Source organism: Eubalaena glacialis, chromosome 9, assembly GCF_028564815.1.
Source record: "Eubalaena glacialis isolate mEubGla1 chromosome 9, mEubGla1.1.hap2.+ XY, whole genome shotgun sequence".
Lineage (NCBI taxonomy): Eukaryota > Metazoa > Chordata > Mammalia > Artiodactyla > Balaenidae > Eubalaena > Eubalaena glacialis.
Genome location: NC_083724.1, coordinates 82,965,685 through 82,984,261, shown reverse-complemented (window position 1 = coordinate 82,984,261; position 18,577 = coordinate 82,965,685). Strand labels below are relative to the sequence as shown.

Below are 18,577 nucleotides of genomic sequence, written 5' to 3'. Positions count from 1 at the left end.
AATAAATAAATTAATTTAAAAAAAAAAAAAAAAAAAAAATGCTGGCTTAACTCCTAGAGAGTTTCATTATTAAAAAAAAAAAAAAAAAAAAAAAAAAAAAGTCTTCCAACAAACAAAAGTCCAGGACCAGATGGCTTCACAGGTGAATTCTATCAAACATTTAGAAAAGAGCTAACACCCATCCTTCTCAAACTCTTCCAAAAAATTGCAGAGGAAGGAACACTCCCAAACTCATTCTATGAGGCCACCATCACCCTGATACCAAAACCAGACAAAGGTACTACAAAAAAAGAAAATTACAGACCAATATCACTGATGAAAATAGATGCAAAAATCCTCAACAAAATAGTAGCAAACAGAATCCAACAACACATTAAAAGGATCATACACCATGATCAAGTGGGATTTATCCCAAGGATGCAAGGATTCTTCAATATATGCAAATCAATCAATGTGATACACCATATTAACAAATTAAAGAATAAAAACAATATGATCATCTCAATAGATGCAGGAAAAGCTTTTGACAAAATTCAACACCCATTTATGATAAAAACTCTCCAGAAAGTGGGCATAGAGGGAACCTACCTCAACGTAATAAAGGCCATATACGACAAACCCACAGCAAACATCATTCTCAATGGTGAAAAACTGAAAGCACTTCCTCTAAGATCAGGAACAAGACAAGGATGTCCACTCTCACCACTCATATTCAAGTTTTGGAAGTTCTAGCCATGGCAATCAGAGAAGAAAAAGAAATAAAAGGAATACAAATGGGAAAAGAAGAAGTAAAACTGTCACTGTTTGCAGATGACATGATACTATACATAGAGAATCCTAAAGATGCCACCAGAAAACTACTAGAGCTAATCAGTGAATTTGGTAAAGTAGCAGGATACAAAATTAATGCACAGAAATCTCTTGCATTCCTATACACTAATGATGAAAAATCTGAAAGAGAAATTAAGGAAACACTCCCATTTACCACTGCAACAAAACGAATAAAATACCTAGGAATAAACCTACCTAGGGAGACAAAAGACCTGTATGCAGAAAATTAAAAGACACTGATGAAAGAAATTAAAGATGATACCAACAGATGGAGAGATATACCGTGTTCTTGGATTGGAAGAATCAATATTGTGAAAATGACTATATTACCCAAAGCAATCTACAGATTCAATGCAATCCCTATCAAATTACCAATGGCATTTTTTACGGAACTAGAACAAAAAATCTTAAAATTTGTATGGAGACACAAAAGACCCCAAATAGCCAAAGCAGTCCTGACAGAAAAAAACAGAGCTGGAGGAATCAGACTCCCTGACTTCGGACTATACTATAAAGCTACAGTAATCAAGACAATATGGTACTGGCACAAAAACAGAAACATAGATCAATGGAACAAGATAGAAAGCCCAGAGATAAACCCACGCACCTATGGTCAACTAATCTATGACAAAGGAGGCAAGGATATACAATGGAGAAAAGACAGCCTCTTCAATAAGTGGTGCTGGGAAAACTGGACAGCTACATGTAAAAGAATGAAATTAGAACACTCCCTAACACCATACACAAAAATAAACTCAAAATGGATTAGAGACCTAAATGTAAGACTGGACACTATAAAACTCTTAGAGGAAAACATAGGAAAAACACTCTTTGACATAAATCACAGCAAGATCTTTTTTGATCCACCTCCTAGAGTAATGGAAATAAAAACAAAAAGAAACACATGGGACCTAATGAAACTTTAAAGCTTTTGCACAGCAAAGGAAACCATAAACAAGATGAAAAGACAACCCTCAGAATGGGAGAAAGTATTTGCAAACAAATCAACAGACAAAGGATTAATCTCTAAAATATATAAACAGCTCATGCAGCTCAATATTAAAAAAACAAACCCAATCCAAAAATGGGCAGAAGTCCCAAATAGACATTTCTCCAAAGAAGATACACAGATGGCCAAGAAGCACATGAAAAGCTGCTCAACATCACTAATTATTAGAGAAATGCAAATCAAAACCACAATGAGGTATCACCTCACACCAGTTAGAATGGGCATCATCAGAAAATCTACAAACAATAAATGCTGGAGAGGGTGTGGAGAAAAGGGAACCCTCTTGCACTGTTGGTGGGAATGTAAATTGATACAGCCACTATGGAGAACAGTATGGAGGTTCCTTAAAAAACTAAAAATAGAATTACCATATGATCCAGCAATCCCACTACTGGGCATATACCCAGAGAAAACCATAATTCAAAAAGACACATGCACCCCAACGTTCATTGCAGCACTATTTACAGTAGCCAAGACATGGAAGCAACCTAAATGCCCATCGACAGACGAATGGATAAAGAAGATGTGGTACATATATACAATGGAATATTACTCAGCCATAAAAAGGAACGAAATTGGGTCATTTGTTGAGATGTGGATGGATCTAGAGACTGTCATACAGAGTGAAGTAAGTCAGAAAGAGAAAAACAAATATCGTATATTAACGCATATATGTGGAACCTAGAAAAATGGTACAGATGAACCAGTTTGCAGGGCAGAAATTGAGACACAGATGTAGAGAACAAACGTATGGACACCAAGCGGGGAAAGCTGTGGGGGGTGGGGGTGGGGGTGTGATGAACTGGGTGATTGGGATTGACATGTATACACTGATGTGTATAAAATTGATGACTAATAAGAGCTTGTTGTATAAAAAAATAAATAAAATAAAATTCAAAAATTCAAAAAAAAGAAAAGAAGATGTGGTATACACACACATACACACACACACACACACACACACACACAAAATGGAATATTACTCAGCCATTAAAAAAGAGTGAAATAATGCCATTTGCAGCAACATGGTTGCACCTAGACATTATCATACGAAGTATGTCAGACAGAGAATGACAAATACCATATGATATCACTTATATCAGCAGCCCCCAGCCTTTTTGGCACCAGGGACCAGTTTTGTGGCAGACAGTGTTTCCACAGCCCGGGGGTGGGGGTGGGGGGGAGGGTTCAGGTGGTAATGCGAGCGATGGGGAGTGATGGGGCGTGACAGGTGAAGCTTCGCTCACTTGCCTGCCACTCACCTCCTTCTGTGCGGCCTGGTTCCTAACAGGCTGGGGGTTGGGGACCCCTGACTTATATGTGAAATCTGAAAAAAAAATGATACAAATGAACTTATTTACAAAACAGAAACAGACTCACAGACATAGAAAATAAACTTGTGGTTACCAAAGGGGAAAAGGGAGGCAGGGATAAACTAGGAGTTTGGGATTAGCAGATACAAACTACTATATATAAAATAGATAGACAACAAGGTCCTACTGTATAGCACAGGGAACTACATTCAATATCTTGTAATAAACTATAATAGAAAAGAATCTGAAAATATATATATGTAAAATTGAATCACTTTGCTGTATACCAGAAACTACGACACACTGTAAATCAACTATACTTCAATTAAAAAAATATTTGCAATGCATATGCAAAGAGCTAATTTTCATAATATTAACAAGTAGTTGTAAATCAATAAGTAAAGATCAATAATCTATTGGCAAAAATAGGAACAGATAATTAACAAAAAAGGAAATAAACATACAAAAAGGTGCCTAGCCTACCTTAAAATAAATCTGTAAATATACAAGATACATTTATCACTTCTCAGGTTGACAAGGATAAAAAATGTGACATGTATGGGAAGAGAGGCACCCTTAGGCAGTTTTGGTGAGGGTACAAATCCATACAACTGGTGGGGCAATTAGGCAATATCAACATTTAAAATACTCAAACCTCTTTATCCATCAGTTCAAGTCTTAGGAATTTCTCCTACATATATATTCATACTTATGTACAATGACATATATATGAGGTTCGTGTCAGATTATTCAGAGCAAAAAAACTGTAATTAACTAAATTTACATATAACTAAATAACTGAATGTGACATTGAAGATAAATTGTGTTGTAGCTCTATCAAAGAAGACTGTACAGCCATCAAAGAAAATTATATACACAAGATATATTCATATTATTAAATAAAACAGGATAAGAAGTGTCTGTAATATGTTTCCATTTGTGAAGAAAAATATATCACTTTATTTATGCCTCCTATGCCAAATCAATTCTGAAAGATACACAGGGAAGGAAAAGGGCAGACAAGGGTAAGAAAGAGACATACTACATACCTTCTTCTGCCTTTGGAATTTTGTACCATGCATATGTGTGCCTACTTTAAAAAAAACAATTACTTTTAGTAATTGAAATAAAATAAATGCCTCCATCAAAAGACCTCATCCCTGCTCCTCCAACCTTTCCCCTCAATCCAATCCAGTCCACCCACCTGCACCTCTGCTAGAGGTAGATTGCATTTCTTACTGCCAAATGAACTCCATGGCCCATGCATCTGCTGGTAAGTTTCTCTCCTACACACACTCCTTTCACCCACAGCCTGCACTTAAACATTCAACTCCAATGTCACTCTACCCAGGAGCCTTCTCTGACCATCCACCGATGCTTTTTCCCCTCAAGAATGGGATGTTTGTGACCTGGGCCTCACAACTGAATAAATGATTCCATTTGTTCTACATTGCTGGCTCTTACTTTGTGTGGATTAGTCTTCTTTTGGAAACCAGATAGTGAGGTGTCTTGAAAGTAGGAAGGCAACATGACTAAAATATCTTTGTACCCTTGACACTGCCCAGCTTAGGACTGAGCACAGACTGATGGCTCACCATGTCAGATGGGTGGAGGACTAGATGCTGGAGGAAGGACCAAGTAGTAACTTCAGAGATATTGAGGCCAAGAATTTTTTGGCTGGGAGACCACTTTTACCAGGGAAAGACTCTCAAGGAAATTCAGAAATTTTGAGATATTGGAGTCATATCACGATATCCACAGACAGCCAAGCAGGTAACATAATGTCTAAATCAGTAGTCAAGGTGTAGGAGTGATGGATCCTGGGGCTGGTTGGAAAACACCTGTCATTCCTAAAAGTTAGCAAAATCCAGGTTAAAAAACAAACAAACTCCTCAGGTAAACAGCATATATCCAGAGTAGATACATGTGATCCTTAGATGGAAGTGGCCACTCATCTCTGTAGGAAGTCATCTTCCTGAGCAGGCGGAATGCTGTCACATGGGTAGAGGTGCTTTGGAACACAAAACTTTGGACAGTCCTCCAGAAGTGAACCAGATTCATGTGCCTCCATTGAAGGCAGTGTTTACATTCTCTTCCCACCACACAGAATAGAGGCTTCCCTTCCGCCACATATTTAAATTTAAAGATGTTGCCACCTTGGCCTTTCCCTGCCACATCAGCTATGGTCCCCTTCATGCACCTCTGGTTTCCCATCACCCACTGCCTGTAACATCAAAGTTCTCCGTTCCCAAGCCATACCAGACTCTGCCGTCCCTAAACTCATGTGTGCTTCGCACATATATTTCCAGTACAGGTGGAGGAGTTTATAGAGGTTCCTCTGTCCCAGCCACTCTTCCTCAGTTTTCGGGGGGTGGGTGACCAGACAACTGTTGCAAAGGAAGAGCCGAGCTGTCAGGCTGGTGGAGGGTGTGGAGAATGAAGACAAAGTGGGAGCACAGACACTGCCTGTGAGCGGCACCTTCAGTCCTTACAGACAACCAGACACCCTCATCTACAGAGTGAATCACCAGTGAGCTTCCCTAGACAGGTAAAGGTCTTTGACACCACACCTGCCTTGTGAAACAGGAGGGCTTTGTGATGCAGTCTGGTGGCCTGGTTCTGTCATCTGTGAGGCGGAGGCCACAAGGCATAGCATTGGGAGTCATTAGGCACCAGGACCCTGAATGCCTACATATAGGGATGGTTGGTCTCCTCATGCTAATGAGGTTTAGACCATGCTGAGCCTGACTTCTGTTCTGTGGGATTTGGGGTATCCCTTATATACCTATGGCTCCATCTTCAGTATTATCCTAATTATCTGGCAAATGAAAAAGAGTTACCATGGATTAACACTGGAACCTAAAAGGAGCTGCTGCCGGGTAGGGAAACACTATGACCATGGCTGAACTAATCAAGCCTCAGATAAGATACATTCAATTACTCTTTATAGTAATTCTCTTTCTCAGAGCCTAGAAATAATTCTTTGCCAGGCCATCCCTGCAGTGTATTCTAATTGAAAAATCAAGAATCTCTCTATCTGACTTGGGTTGAGTCCTAGATAAAATGGAATCTACCTCACTGGATCTCTTCTGACCTCCCAAAATGGGGGATTTTTCTGATTGGTGGACTTAGTAAGCAAAACTCCTTGGCTGAGGACCACTAACCATTTAATCAGTTCCATTATTCCTCCTGTATCACACTAAACCCCCTGAAAATATTGTCCTGGGAAAGGGGACGGGAGGTATGGAATGTGGAGAGCCCTGAAGTAAGCACACAATAAATAGAAAAATGAAATATTCAGGTGAAAGGGTGGAGTACAGGAAGGCAATATAGGAGAGTGTATAACATACAGACAGATATATAGAAAGGGACTGGGAAATGTGTATTTCCTTTGTTTCACTTTAGACATGAAAAAGAAAATCGTGTCCCAGCTTCACACTCTCTTTGATCTTTAAGCGTCACCGAAAAGTCAGACAAAGGGCTGGAGATGCAGCATCAAGAGGTAAAGTCCCAGTCTCTGCTCTGACTCCCCTCCACTGTAGGTGAGATTCCCATGAACCCTGTCCCTCGATGACCCCTGGTGCCAGGAGCCAGGTGCTCTAACCACTGAAGGCTTCAGTTCTCCAAGGTGACAAAATCTGCCAGAAAACTGTTTTGGGTGGGAAATCAGAGTCTGGGAATGTTCCAAAATTCTCTACCTTACCCCTGGGAATGAAGAGTGAGGAAGCAGGGAAGAAGTCCTTAATTGTGTCATTTACTAGTTTTATGTTTACTAGTTTCCACTTCCCTGTGGAAGTCACTTCATCTTTCAGTCTTGTTACCATGAAATGGGCATCTAATGATCCTGCCTCACTCACAGTGTAGTTGTGAAGATCAAATGAGAGCAGGTCCAGGAAAGCACATCATACCTGGTTAAGTGGTACACAGATGTGCCTTACAGCACTAACTGTTGGAGTTTGCGGTCTCCTCTCATTCAGAGGCCTTCAGCTTCCTATAGGATGTCCCCGGATCCACTCCTGCTCCATGTAACGCTGTCTCCTGGTTTCTCAGCTAGGAGACTTTCCCGGGAAGAAGCTGAGAAGCCGTGGGAGCTGCTCTCTGTCATGAGAAGGTGATCTCTCGCTCTTTGCAGTCTCCCAACTCCCAGCCTGGCCTGTGATCATTTCTCTGCTTGGCCTGGGGCAGGGTTGGGGAGAAGGATAGTGGCTGAGAGGGAGCCAGACAGTGGAGCCTGGAGCACTGGTTGAGAGCGTTGCCAGGGCAGAGGGGGATCAGATATTTCAGGAGAGAGGAGTTTCCTAGTTCTGCTCTGTGCTAGGCTCACAGTGGCCCTGGAATTCAGAATTTCACTAGTGCATAGTTCATAAAAGACTCTACATGGGTTTGCACTCAGCCACAAGACAAGTTTTACAGTCAGGAGGATGGATAATTAAGTGAATAATTGTCATCATTTTCATATTCTCTTTACAGCTACACCCTTTCAAGGGCAGCCCCCTGGACCCTGCTGACATTACCTCCTCTGGTTCTGTCTTCAGGGGGGCCAGTTCCTGGGACAGCCCTCAGACAGGAGCTTGTCATATATTATACCCTTCTTCTCTAGATCTCTAGAGAATGGGGATGGACTCTCAAGAGATGTTGTGTACACCCTTTAATCCCCAGAACACAGAATTCCCAAAAGGATCTCCTTTTCTACAGTTTAGAAATACTGAATACCAGGCTGCGGCCTAAGCCCCAAAAGAGAATGTCTACTGTGGCATCCTTGGGCCCAGAGGAGCAATGTGGACATGAGGATAGTACTGTCAAGAAGGAGTGGCCAGGAATCCCACAGGCAAAATTCACTGATGACTTCTATATATGCCCACAATCTGGAGGGGAGTGCCAGTTTTCCAACCTTGAGGAGGTGCTTTGTGTATACCAACAGCATATAGCTAATATGACTAACGTCAAAAGCAAATGGTAGAATCTCCCCTTTCTGTTCCCTGTTGGTTATTGGTTAGATCTTTCTGGAGAACTCACCTAGGAGGCTGCTGTAGCTCTCTTGCCTATATCCCACTTCCACTGCCTAACAGCTGCATGGAATGAATGACACCTGGAATGAAGATCACAGTAGGACATGGAGAGGGGCTTGTCCCCCACCCCCAAGGGTAGGCAGGGACAGAAGCAGAGAGGAAGACCATGTAGATGGGGGTCTGAGTCCCTGAGATAGAAGCTGACATGTTCCTGGGGCTTCCCTGGTGGTCCAGTGGGTAAGACTCCGCGCTTCCAATGCAGGGGGCCTAGGTTCAATCCCTGGTCGGGGAAGTAGATCCCCCATGCTGCAAGTAAGAGTCTGCATGCCGCAACTAAGAAGTCTGCATGCCACAACTAAGAAACCCACATGCTGCCACGAAGATCCCATGTGCCGCGACTAAGATCCAGCACAGCCAAAATAAATAAATAAATATTTTTTTAAAAAGAAGCTGACATGTTCCTGAAGAAGGCATGATAAGAGAAAAGGCTGGTTTGCTATGTACTCAAAAGAAGTTGAGCCAGGAAGCCAACCCGATACCCAAGTGCTTTTAGAGGATGGAGAGGAATAAACTGAGTTTTAGTCTGTTGTCCATTGTGTGACGAAAAGCAGTGAGTTGAGCCTTATTGTCCAAAGGCAATGCAAATTAATTCAAAATTTCTAAACACTCACCCTCCACCCAACAAATCTGTTTCCCAATGTCAGGGATTGGTGTAACTATAAATCCATGTTTTTGCTCAGCCCAAACATGAAGTCAGTCACTGTGTTCTAATCTCGATATATCTCAATTTTGCCCCCTTTTTCCTGTGTTTACTGCCTCTGCTTGTTAGGTTTCTCATCCGTAGGTATCTCATTCTTGCCTGAGTAATACAACAGTGTGTTATATCCCCAGGGCTTAGGATAGCGGCTGATGCATAATAATACCTTAATAGTACTTGAATCCAAAGTCGGGGCTGGGGAGGCAGACAAATCATTACATTCGTATGATGAGTGCTATGGAATAGGGAATACTGCCACAGGATTACTGGGGTATTCAGCTGATGAGGACCCCAGAAGGGTCACAATAAAAAGAACCTTGATTATGCTGTACACCTTAAACTTATACAGTGCCAAATGTCAATTATATCTCAAAACTGGAAGAAAGGGGAATTCCCTGGCGGTCCAGTGGTTAGGACTCTGCACTTGCACTGCAGAGGGCACAGGTTCAATCCTTGGTCAGGGAACTAAGATTCCACAAGCCGCTCGGCGTGGCCAAAAAAATCTGGAAGAAAAAAACTTAAAAAAAAAAAAACCTTGAGAAGTGTCTTATATTCAATTAAAATATTTGCTTACTTACTATATGCAAGGTACTACAGTAAACACAACAAAGACACAGGACTTACACCATAGAGTTCATGATTTGATGTGACAGACAGTCTCACCTACCCAAATTGTCTAATCAACATAAATATGTGAATGTCCAAAATTCACCTCTATAGAACAGTGAACTCCTGATTCCCTGCTTCCAACCATCATCTAATTACACATACATGCTCCAGTCACAGTATTCACAACATCAGTTAATAGCAACTCCATCTTTCCAGTTGTTCTGAACAAAAACATTGGTGTCATCCTTCACATTTTTTTCCTAACCACCCACATCCAATCCATCCTGTTGTCTCTACCTTATGAAATGAATTCAGAACATGACCACTTCTCACTCTCTCTGCTGCTATGATTACTGCAGTAGTATCATGACTAATCTCCCAGCTTCTGCCTGAGACCATACTTCCAACAATCTTTTCTCAACAAGGAAGCTTGATGGTCCTCAGGGAAGGTCCTGGCTGTAGATGATTAGATAGAAAGATAGATTACATAATGATGATGATGATGATGATGATGAAGAAATGGAGGAAGGGGTGAGGGAGGGGAGGGGAAAAATGAGGGGGAGGGGAGGGGGAGGAGAATAAGAATAAGATAGATAGATAGATAAATGGAGATGTAAAACCATGAGACTGGATAAGATCACCAAGGCAATGACTGCAAATGAAGAACAGATCTAGGACCAGGCTTTGGGACACCCCAACATTAAGAAATTGGAGAGGGCTTCCCTGGTGGCACAGTGGTTGAGAATCTGCCTGCCAATTCAGGGGACACGGGTTCGAGCCCTGGTCTGGGAGGATCCCACATGCCGCGGAGCAGCTGGGCCCGTGAGCCACAATTGCTGAGCCTGGGCGTCTGGAGCCTGTGCTCCACAACGGGAGAGGCCGCGATGGTGAGAGGCCCGTGCACCGCGATGAAGAGTGGTCCCCGCTTGCCGCAACTGGAGAGGGCCCTTGCACGGAAGCGAAGACCCAACACAGCCACGGATGAATAAATGAATAAATTAAAAAAAAAAAAAAGAAATTGGAGAAAAAAGTGGGAACCAATAAGCAGAGACTGAGAAGTAGTAGCCAGTGAGGTAGGAGGAAAACCAGGAGAGTGTGGCATACTGGAAGCCAAGAGAGGAAGGTGTTTCAAGAAGAAAGTGATCAACTGCATGAGAAGTTGCCAATCCGCCAAGTAAGATGAGGACTCAGAGTTGATCATTAGATTTAACAACACAGAGATCATTCATAGCCTTGAGAAGAATAGACTAAGGTCAGAGATGGAGGTAAAGGCATAACTGGAGTGGATCCAAGACAGAGAGGAAGAGCAACTGGTGATAGCAAGTGTAATCAACTGCTTTAGGGAGTTTTATTCCACAGAGGTGCAGAAAAATGAGGAGATAGCATCAAGAGGGCTTTTTAAAGGTAGGAGATATAGCATGTTGGATGTTGATGGAAAAGATCCAGTCAAGAGGAATAAACTGATGATGCAGGAGAGAAAGGGGGAACTGCTAGAGCAATGTCATGGTGCAGAAGTAACAGAATAGGAGTGAGTCCACAGGTTCAGGGGTTGGCCTTGGCTAAAATTGCAGACTCTTTGCTGGTGCTAAGTACAGAGAAGGTGACAGTAATGAGGAGGGACTTTGTGTATCGTGAAAAAAACGGTTTCCCTACAATTAAGAGAACACGGCAAATACCTAAAGGGGTGAATGAGGAACTGTGAAGGATCGTGGCTGGGGGGAGGGGCTGATACAGAGAGCCAAAGCCAGAGATGAAGAGGAATGCTGGAAGTTACCATGGCAAGAGGTATTTTTAGGGCCTAAGAAGTCAGTAGCAGCATGTGAGCCCAGGTGGGCAAAAAAAAAATAGTTGAAGTTGGTGATCACATGTGTGAAGCAGGTGTTCTTGGAATATAGGGGGAGAGATGTCAGAAAAAGCTCTACATGCACAGAGCAGGAAGAGGATGGGGCTTGAGACTGAGAAAGAGGGCAGATGTAGCATCCTAGTGTCCATCCAGAGACTGGGGATGTCTGAGGGTAGGAGGAGAGAACTGGGAAGCAGAAAGACAAAGAGGCTGCCCTGAGTGGATGGAAGGGACCTCTGTTTTGGACACCTCATTTCTCTCAGAAGGTGGCACCTCTGCATTTCCACCTTCTGACCTACCACAGAGGAGCCAAAAGCTGCAGTAAGGACAGGAAGTGCTGTAGCTTCCTCATGGTGTGGTATGGGGGACTGTGGGATGCCCCTGCCTCACTGATTCCTAAGGAAATCCAGGATGGCTCAACAGACCATCAAACCAGGAGGTGGGGGCAGGACTCTTCCTCTGATAGGACCCAGCACTTAGCACAATGTGTCCTGCTAGCAGGATGCAGAAAAGCCAGGATGGGAAGAAGCATGACTGTGTCCCTCCTCTGAAGGGTGATTCTGTGCCTAACAGATGGGAGCCAGGCCCTGCGGTGGCCCCCAAGGTGAGGAGGCACAAGGCCCAGGCCTGCTGAGCCACACCCTCCAGTGTTTTCCTAAAGCATCCCCAAAGATCATAGGAGGTCTTGTGGCAGGCACATCCTCCGTGCCTGCTGGGAGCTGGGCAGAGAGCCACAGAGCAAGGAGAGGAGAGGGAGGCCCGGAATGAAGGGAATTGACTCAGAAGGGTCACAGCAGCGTCACGTGGGAAACTGAGGTTAATGTGCACACATCCTGGCTTAGGTGGGGTGGGTCCTTCCCGTGTATCCTACCTGCCACATGCCAGCATTGGCTTTTGCTGCTGACCAAGTTTTGCAACAAAGGGCTAGGGGCAGAGAGATGAGCTGGAACCAAGACCTTCAGGATTCTCAGTTCTCAGCAAAATCAAGAGCTGAGAGAAGACAGGGTCAGAGCCTATGATTCATGCACGATATTGTAGAGGGATGAAGCCTTGCTCATCCCATCCTATAACCCTAGCACAAGCCCCACCTTCCAGCTCCCCCTCGGCTCAAGAAGTAAAATCAGAATGAAAACTCTCACAGCAGGGCACAAAATCAAGTATTCACTACTCCAGAATTGCTGGTAGATGCTAGGGATATAGCAATGCTTGCTTGGGAACTTTGGAGTTCGCCTCTGCCCTCTGAGATACCATACTGGCGTGGCGAATGGCTCTGACCTTCTGGAGCCCTTCTCTTGGTCTCTGCAGAGAGCATTTCAGAATTCTACAGAGAGCATTTCAGGCAAATGAGTGCCTGCAGTGCGGGAGAATGGCTTCTCCACAAAATCACTTCTCTTGTTGCACACTAAGTCCCAGCAAACAGGGACCATGGCTGCTTTGTTTTTGCACCTCCTCACTGCAGCCCATGCAGGGAGCGCAACAAACACAGGATGGGCACAGGACTAAACCCCAAGGAGAAGCTGCTTCCTGCACCTGTGAGACGGGACTGAGCCTCTGCTCTTCACCATTCATCCAAAGCCCGCTGCTCCAGCTGCCCCATGGCACAGGCCTGGGCTCTCACACAGTGAAGGACAAGAATGGCTCCTGTGTCTACGGCAGGGACAGGAAATAAGGGAGGACAGCCTTGAGTGTGGGTGGGGATGTGAGGAACGAGCACAAGGCAGGCATGTGAGGTGCTGGGGGACGCAGAGGGCCAGATGCCTAACGGGGCTTGTAGAGGACTGTCCATTCCCATGCGCAGAGACAGTGAGGCCAGGACCCTGAATACTTGATCTGGACGAGAGCATGGGGAGGAAAGAGGGGGCCTGAAGGAGATCTCTGTTTCCAGAAGGAGGGGTGCATGCTGCCAACTGCCCCCCCTTTCCCGCCTTGTCCCCCTCCTCCACTGTAACTTCTCTGGGTCCACAGCCAGGCAAAGAGCATATTGGGGGCTTTCCAGAGTGTATCATTCCCAAGGTCAAGCCCCACACAGAGGCCTCAGGGGCAGGGCCCTGGGCAGGCAGCCGGACACATGGGAATCCAGACAGTGGGAAGGGAAAGGAAGCCAATCTCTTGCAGTAAATAGTGCTGGCAGCTGGGGCGCATCAGGGGAGAGGGTCAGGGGAAAGTGAGAGGCCAGAGCAGAGTCTCACACACACTCAAAGACACATGCATACAGACACCTAGCCACACAGACACAGGAGGACATAAAGTCAACAGTGCCACTCAGAAGCTAACTCAGAGACGTTCAGGAAACACACCTACATAGACTCATGAATACCCTGAGTCAGACACGCCCCAGCAGACTCTGGCACCACACACATGGGGACAGACACAGCCCATCTTGCAGGCCCACAAACACAAATGCATTCCCAATCCATCCTTCCCAGCCTTTCTCCCCGATAAAACTCCAGGCCACCTCAGGCCAGGCCTGTTTATCCACCTCTAAACTCTGGTTTGTAATTTCTGTCCCACTGCCTGTCCTTTAATAAGGACAGTCTTGGATCCACGTGCATACCCTGGTCTCAACAACTTGGCTGTGTGCTTTTAAAGGAATGTCACGGTCAGCAAGTGAGTCCCCTGCCCTCTTCAGCAGCCCCATCCTTCACCTACACTCCCATCCCTACCCCCGGGAGCGTCCCCAGTTTACTGCAGGCTCCTGACCCTCGGTCTCTCTGATGCAGCAGAAACAGAATCTAAAGGAAGAGTAAACCAGACAGACCTACTCTGTCAAAATCCCCCTCAGGAAACTGTGAAGAACCAGCTCCTGACTCCTCAGGAAGGAGCCCTTGATACAGGGCATGGCCACATGTGTCGCTCTACCCCAAACTTGAACTACAGTCCATGCCTTTCAACCCTAACCCTAACCTCAACTCCAACCCCATTCACAAACAACTCTAAAACCAGTCCTTCAAGTGAGACCCTCAGAATAACTGTACCTCATAAAGGTAATGCTGGTGGGTATTACCCAAAAAATGTTTACATGGCCAGGTAAGTTCAGGATAGAAAACTGCGATGTTCCCTCTCCCCAGGAGCTAGATGCCTACTTCCCTCTAGTCGGATCGTAGCTTCAGGGATCATATAGCCATTTATAACTCTCAAGTGCAGAGGGCCAGAAAATGTCCAAAACTTCTCAACTAAGCCAGATCAATATCACAAATATGCATAAGGTTAAGTCCCTCTCCAGACTATCTTAGAAGATTAAAACTGACCCCCAACACAAAATTTATCTCCTTGACCCATTTTGACCCCAATTTTAAACTCAAATAGTACCCTACTCCAACCCTAACACAATCCTAATCTAAGATGCACTACCTCTTTTTTTTTTTTTTTTAAAGATCGAGTTAGATTTATTGAACAATTCATGAATTGGGCAGCATCCCGTTTAGCAAGTAGAGGGGAGCTCTAAAAGGCTATCGAAAAAGAGAGGTTTTTAAGAGTATGACAAGGAAGTCAAAAATAAAAAAAGATTATTTCAGGGTTAGGTAATCTATCTATAGGGGATGAAGGAGATCTACGTGCCAGGTTACCTCATCTTCCTTTGGGGGATGGAAAGGATTACCTCACTGGTGCGGACCAGAAATTTCCACACTGATCAGTTTGGATTACATTCTTGGAGAAGGTTGTAACTGCAATAAGGTCAGGTATTAAGTCTCCCTTTTCGCACAATTGACTCCATTTTGGGCCTGTCATTTCGTTTTTAACAGGGAAATGGTGCCAGATGGACACCCCTACTCCACCCACACTTCAGAGTGCTAGAGAAGAAAGCAGATTTTCATAGAACCTTTCAATTCTCACCATGTAGATAAGCAGATTCTCCAGCTACTGGTGAGATCTACAAAATGCACTAGCTCTTATCAACAGGAACCATAAACGCAATTCCAAATCCTACTTTAACATCACCGTGATTCCAGCCCTATGCTTACCACTACCTACCTCCAATCGGTACCCACTATGTCAGTGCTGTTCCAAGCATAGTGCTAACTCTAACCCTGTCCCTAGGTAGCCACACATTGAGTAATGTCTGCAACTACACTGGGCACACAAATATCACACACTTATGAAGGTAATGGGTCATCTGCAGTCCAGGAAGCAGTAGCTCCCTCAGTAACAGCTGCACAGTCATCAGGGCAGCTTGTCCCTGGCGGGCTCAGTGCTCAGCTGGGAACCCAGGAGCACCAAGGCACCCAGGCCCTTTGACCCTTGTTAGACATATAAGCGTACAGGAGCCCAGCTCACCCCAAGTCCTGTTCTAGCCCAGCTTCTGAGCTGAAATTCCTGTCATACCCCTCCCCGGCTCCTGCTTACCAAGCTGGGAGCATCTGTTGCCCTGAAAGCCCCACCAGGCAGGAACAAATGGGCCTGGGGCCTGGAGCTGAAGGGAATGTGGCCTCTTCCCAATGTGGGCAATTCCAGACTCCTGCAACACCCGCACCTAGGACCTCTACCCCAGAGCCTGGCCCAGGTGCCCGTCCTAAAGAGGTAGTGGGTCTGCCGACACTGGGGGTGAGTAGGGGTGGATTAGCACACCTCCTCTCCCCGGCTCCAGGGTCTCAATCTGGCGTTAGGGTGTGTTCACTCTGCGCTCATCAGCAGAGGTAAAGCTGAAGTGAGCCACGTGCACCTCCCTCACCTCTCGCCCTCGGCACCAGGACCTCCGGTGTAGCATTCCTCTGTACCTCGGCCACCGCAGAGACTGTCAAACACTACCCAGGCTCTCTCGAGAGTTTACACCAAGCCAAAGCCTTCACCCAACAGACTGGAACACTTAGGTGGATACTCACATGTCAGATGTGTAGCCATCCGAGTCTCTGCGTCCGCTTCCTTACCGTCTACATCCAGGCTGGCCCGAGGACCAAGAGAGGGCCTTGGTTCAGGGCTGCAAGCTCCAGACCCCTACACCAAACTTAGGGTTCGGGTGGGACTGTGAGGTGAGATGAGCCCAAGCCAGCAACCGAGGGCAGAGGAATGGCTGGATGACAGACCTGGGGCCCCAGAGAAGGATGAGGATAATAACTCCTCTCACCATCTCAGGTCCTTTCCTGGGGACTGCATCTACATCTAAGCTCCACTTCCTTCCAGGTTCTCTTGGTGCCTCCCTCTCATGCCCCCACCTCCACCCCACAGGCTCAGACACTTGCACCCTAGTGTATGGCAGGGATTTCCTGTCATCTTCCTGCTCTGAGAGTAGCTATTTCCAGCCCTGACTTTATGTCCAGCCAGGTATCTACCTCTGGCAAAGTCCCCACTCTTTCCTTCCCTTCCTTTAGGGCCCCTAACTTAGGTTCTAAGCCCCAGGAGCAAGTAAGGAGGTCCCAATACCTCCAGTATGGAACATCTCCCTGAGGCCGGCCTACCACTACAGGCTCAAGTTCAGAGGTAGGGACTTAGGGTAGACCCTAGGAAGAGCTTACCAAATTGAGGAAAGGCAGTTGAGGATGGGACCTAAAGGGGCTGTGGACACCATCTAACAAACAAGAGGCCCTCACGATGGCATAAACAAGGGGAATGGGGCAGTATGTCCTGGGAGAGAGAGGGAACCTAAGATTTTAGAAGAGGAAACTTCACAGTCCCCAACTCTTCCCTGTCATGTTCTCCCTCTTTCCACAAGCTGTGCCAGGGCAGAAAGTCCTCCCCTCAGGAAGACTGGGGGTACATCATCCCAGCTTCCTCTTCCCCCAGACCACCTTTGTTCCCTTCCACTGGCTCTGTGCCCATCTGGAATTTGGGATGGGGAGCCAAATAGGCCCAGGTGGCTCTCCCAGCCCCACCCTACCAAATTCTTGGAAGTACCTGGACAGCTTGGTAAAAATACAGATAAATATATACAGCTTGGTAAAAATACAGATCCTTTGGCCCTATTCTGAGATTCTGTTTAAGATGGTCTGGGGTGGTGCCTCTAATTCTGTATTTTTAATAAGCTCCTTGAGTGATTCTAAAGTGCAGCCGAGTTTGGAAACAGTGTAAACAATCTAATATGATATGACTCTGGAATCATATACATGTCCCCCCAAGCCCATGCTATCCCACCTCTCTGGGAACTCTTCAGAGATAGGCTGCTCACTACTTATTTAGCCACTTACACAAAAGGTAGGGCAGGTGAGGAAGGGGAGATTTTAGAGATGGGAATTAAAAGCTTTCTCATGCCAGGATTTGTCATAAGACCAGGTAAAAGATGCAAGAAATCTTATCTCCTTGTTTTTTCCCGGTCCTGTTCCAGGAATGCCAGCCTCTTGCCAACCGGGGCACTCCCTGCCCTGCTTAAGGTCTCAGCCTGTTGTAAAACCGCAGACTCAAGATCTCAATTATCTCTCTTCTAATTCACTCAGATTCCAGCCCCTCTGTTCTGTGGGCCTTGGGAAGGCCCATACCACATCCTCATCCCCATCCCAACAATATCCCCATCTCCAATCCCCATCCCCTCTGCATCCCATCCTTCCCCAACAGCAACACCCCTATTATGAGCACAATCTTTATATCACTATCTTGTACCTGGACCATGCTGTCCTGACTGCATCCCTCCCAATCTGTCCTCTCTATATCTCCCTATGGTCTCCCATTTCCATAAAGCTGGGGTGAGCCTGGGGGTGAGGGGCACGCTGGGTTTAGCACTCTGGGAACCAGATGGATTTTCCAGTCCTAACCTGGTGATCACAACTCTGAGGTTCTACACTGGTTTTAAACATAGATTCTAAGTCAGGACCTGATAATCCTCACACACTACACCCCAGCATAAATTCCAAATGGAGGGCTTCCCTGGTGGCACAGTGGTTAAGAATCTGCCTGCCAATGCAGGGGACACAGGTTCAAGCCCTGGTCCAGGAAGATCCCACATGCCGCAGAGCAACTAAGCCTGTGCGCCACAACTACTGAGCCTGCGCTCTAAAGCCCACGAGCCACAACTACTGAGCCCACAGGCCACAACTATTGAAGCCTGCGTGCCTAGAGCCCATGCTCCGCAACAAAAGAAGCCACCACAATGAGAAGCCCATGCACCACAAAAAAAGAGTAGCCCCCACTTGCTGCAACTAAAGAAAGCCTGCGCATCAACGAAGACCCAGTGAAGCCAAAAATAAATAAATAAATAAATTTTTTAAAATTCCAAATGGATGAAAGATTTAAAATGTTAGAAATTAAATACAGGAATGACAGCATGCAAAATGTCAGACT

The 18,577-nt window shown here is 45.5% G+C and overlaps 1 long non-coding RNA gene and 1 other non-coding gene across 2 annotated transcripts in view; one reads left to right on the top strand and one right to left on the bottom strand.

Annotated features, from left to right (window-relative positions):
- Positions 1-18,577, bottom strand: part of LOC133097431 (uncharacterized) — a 53,548-nt gene that overhangs the window by 17,495 nt on the left and 17,476 nt on the right. The window lies entirely within an intron of this gene.
- Positions 9,312-9,384, top strand: TRNAA-UGC (transfer RNA alanine (anticodon UGC)). The gene has a single exon. It is a non-coding gene; the product is annotated as a tRNA-Ala (tRNA).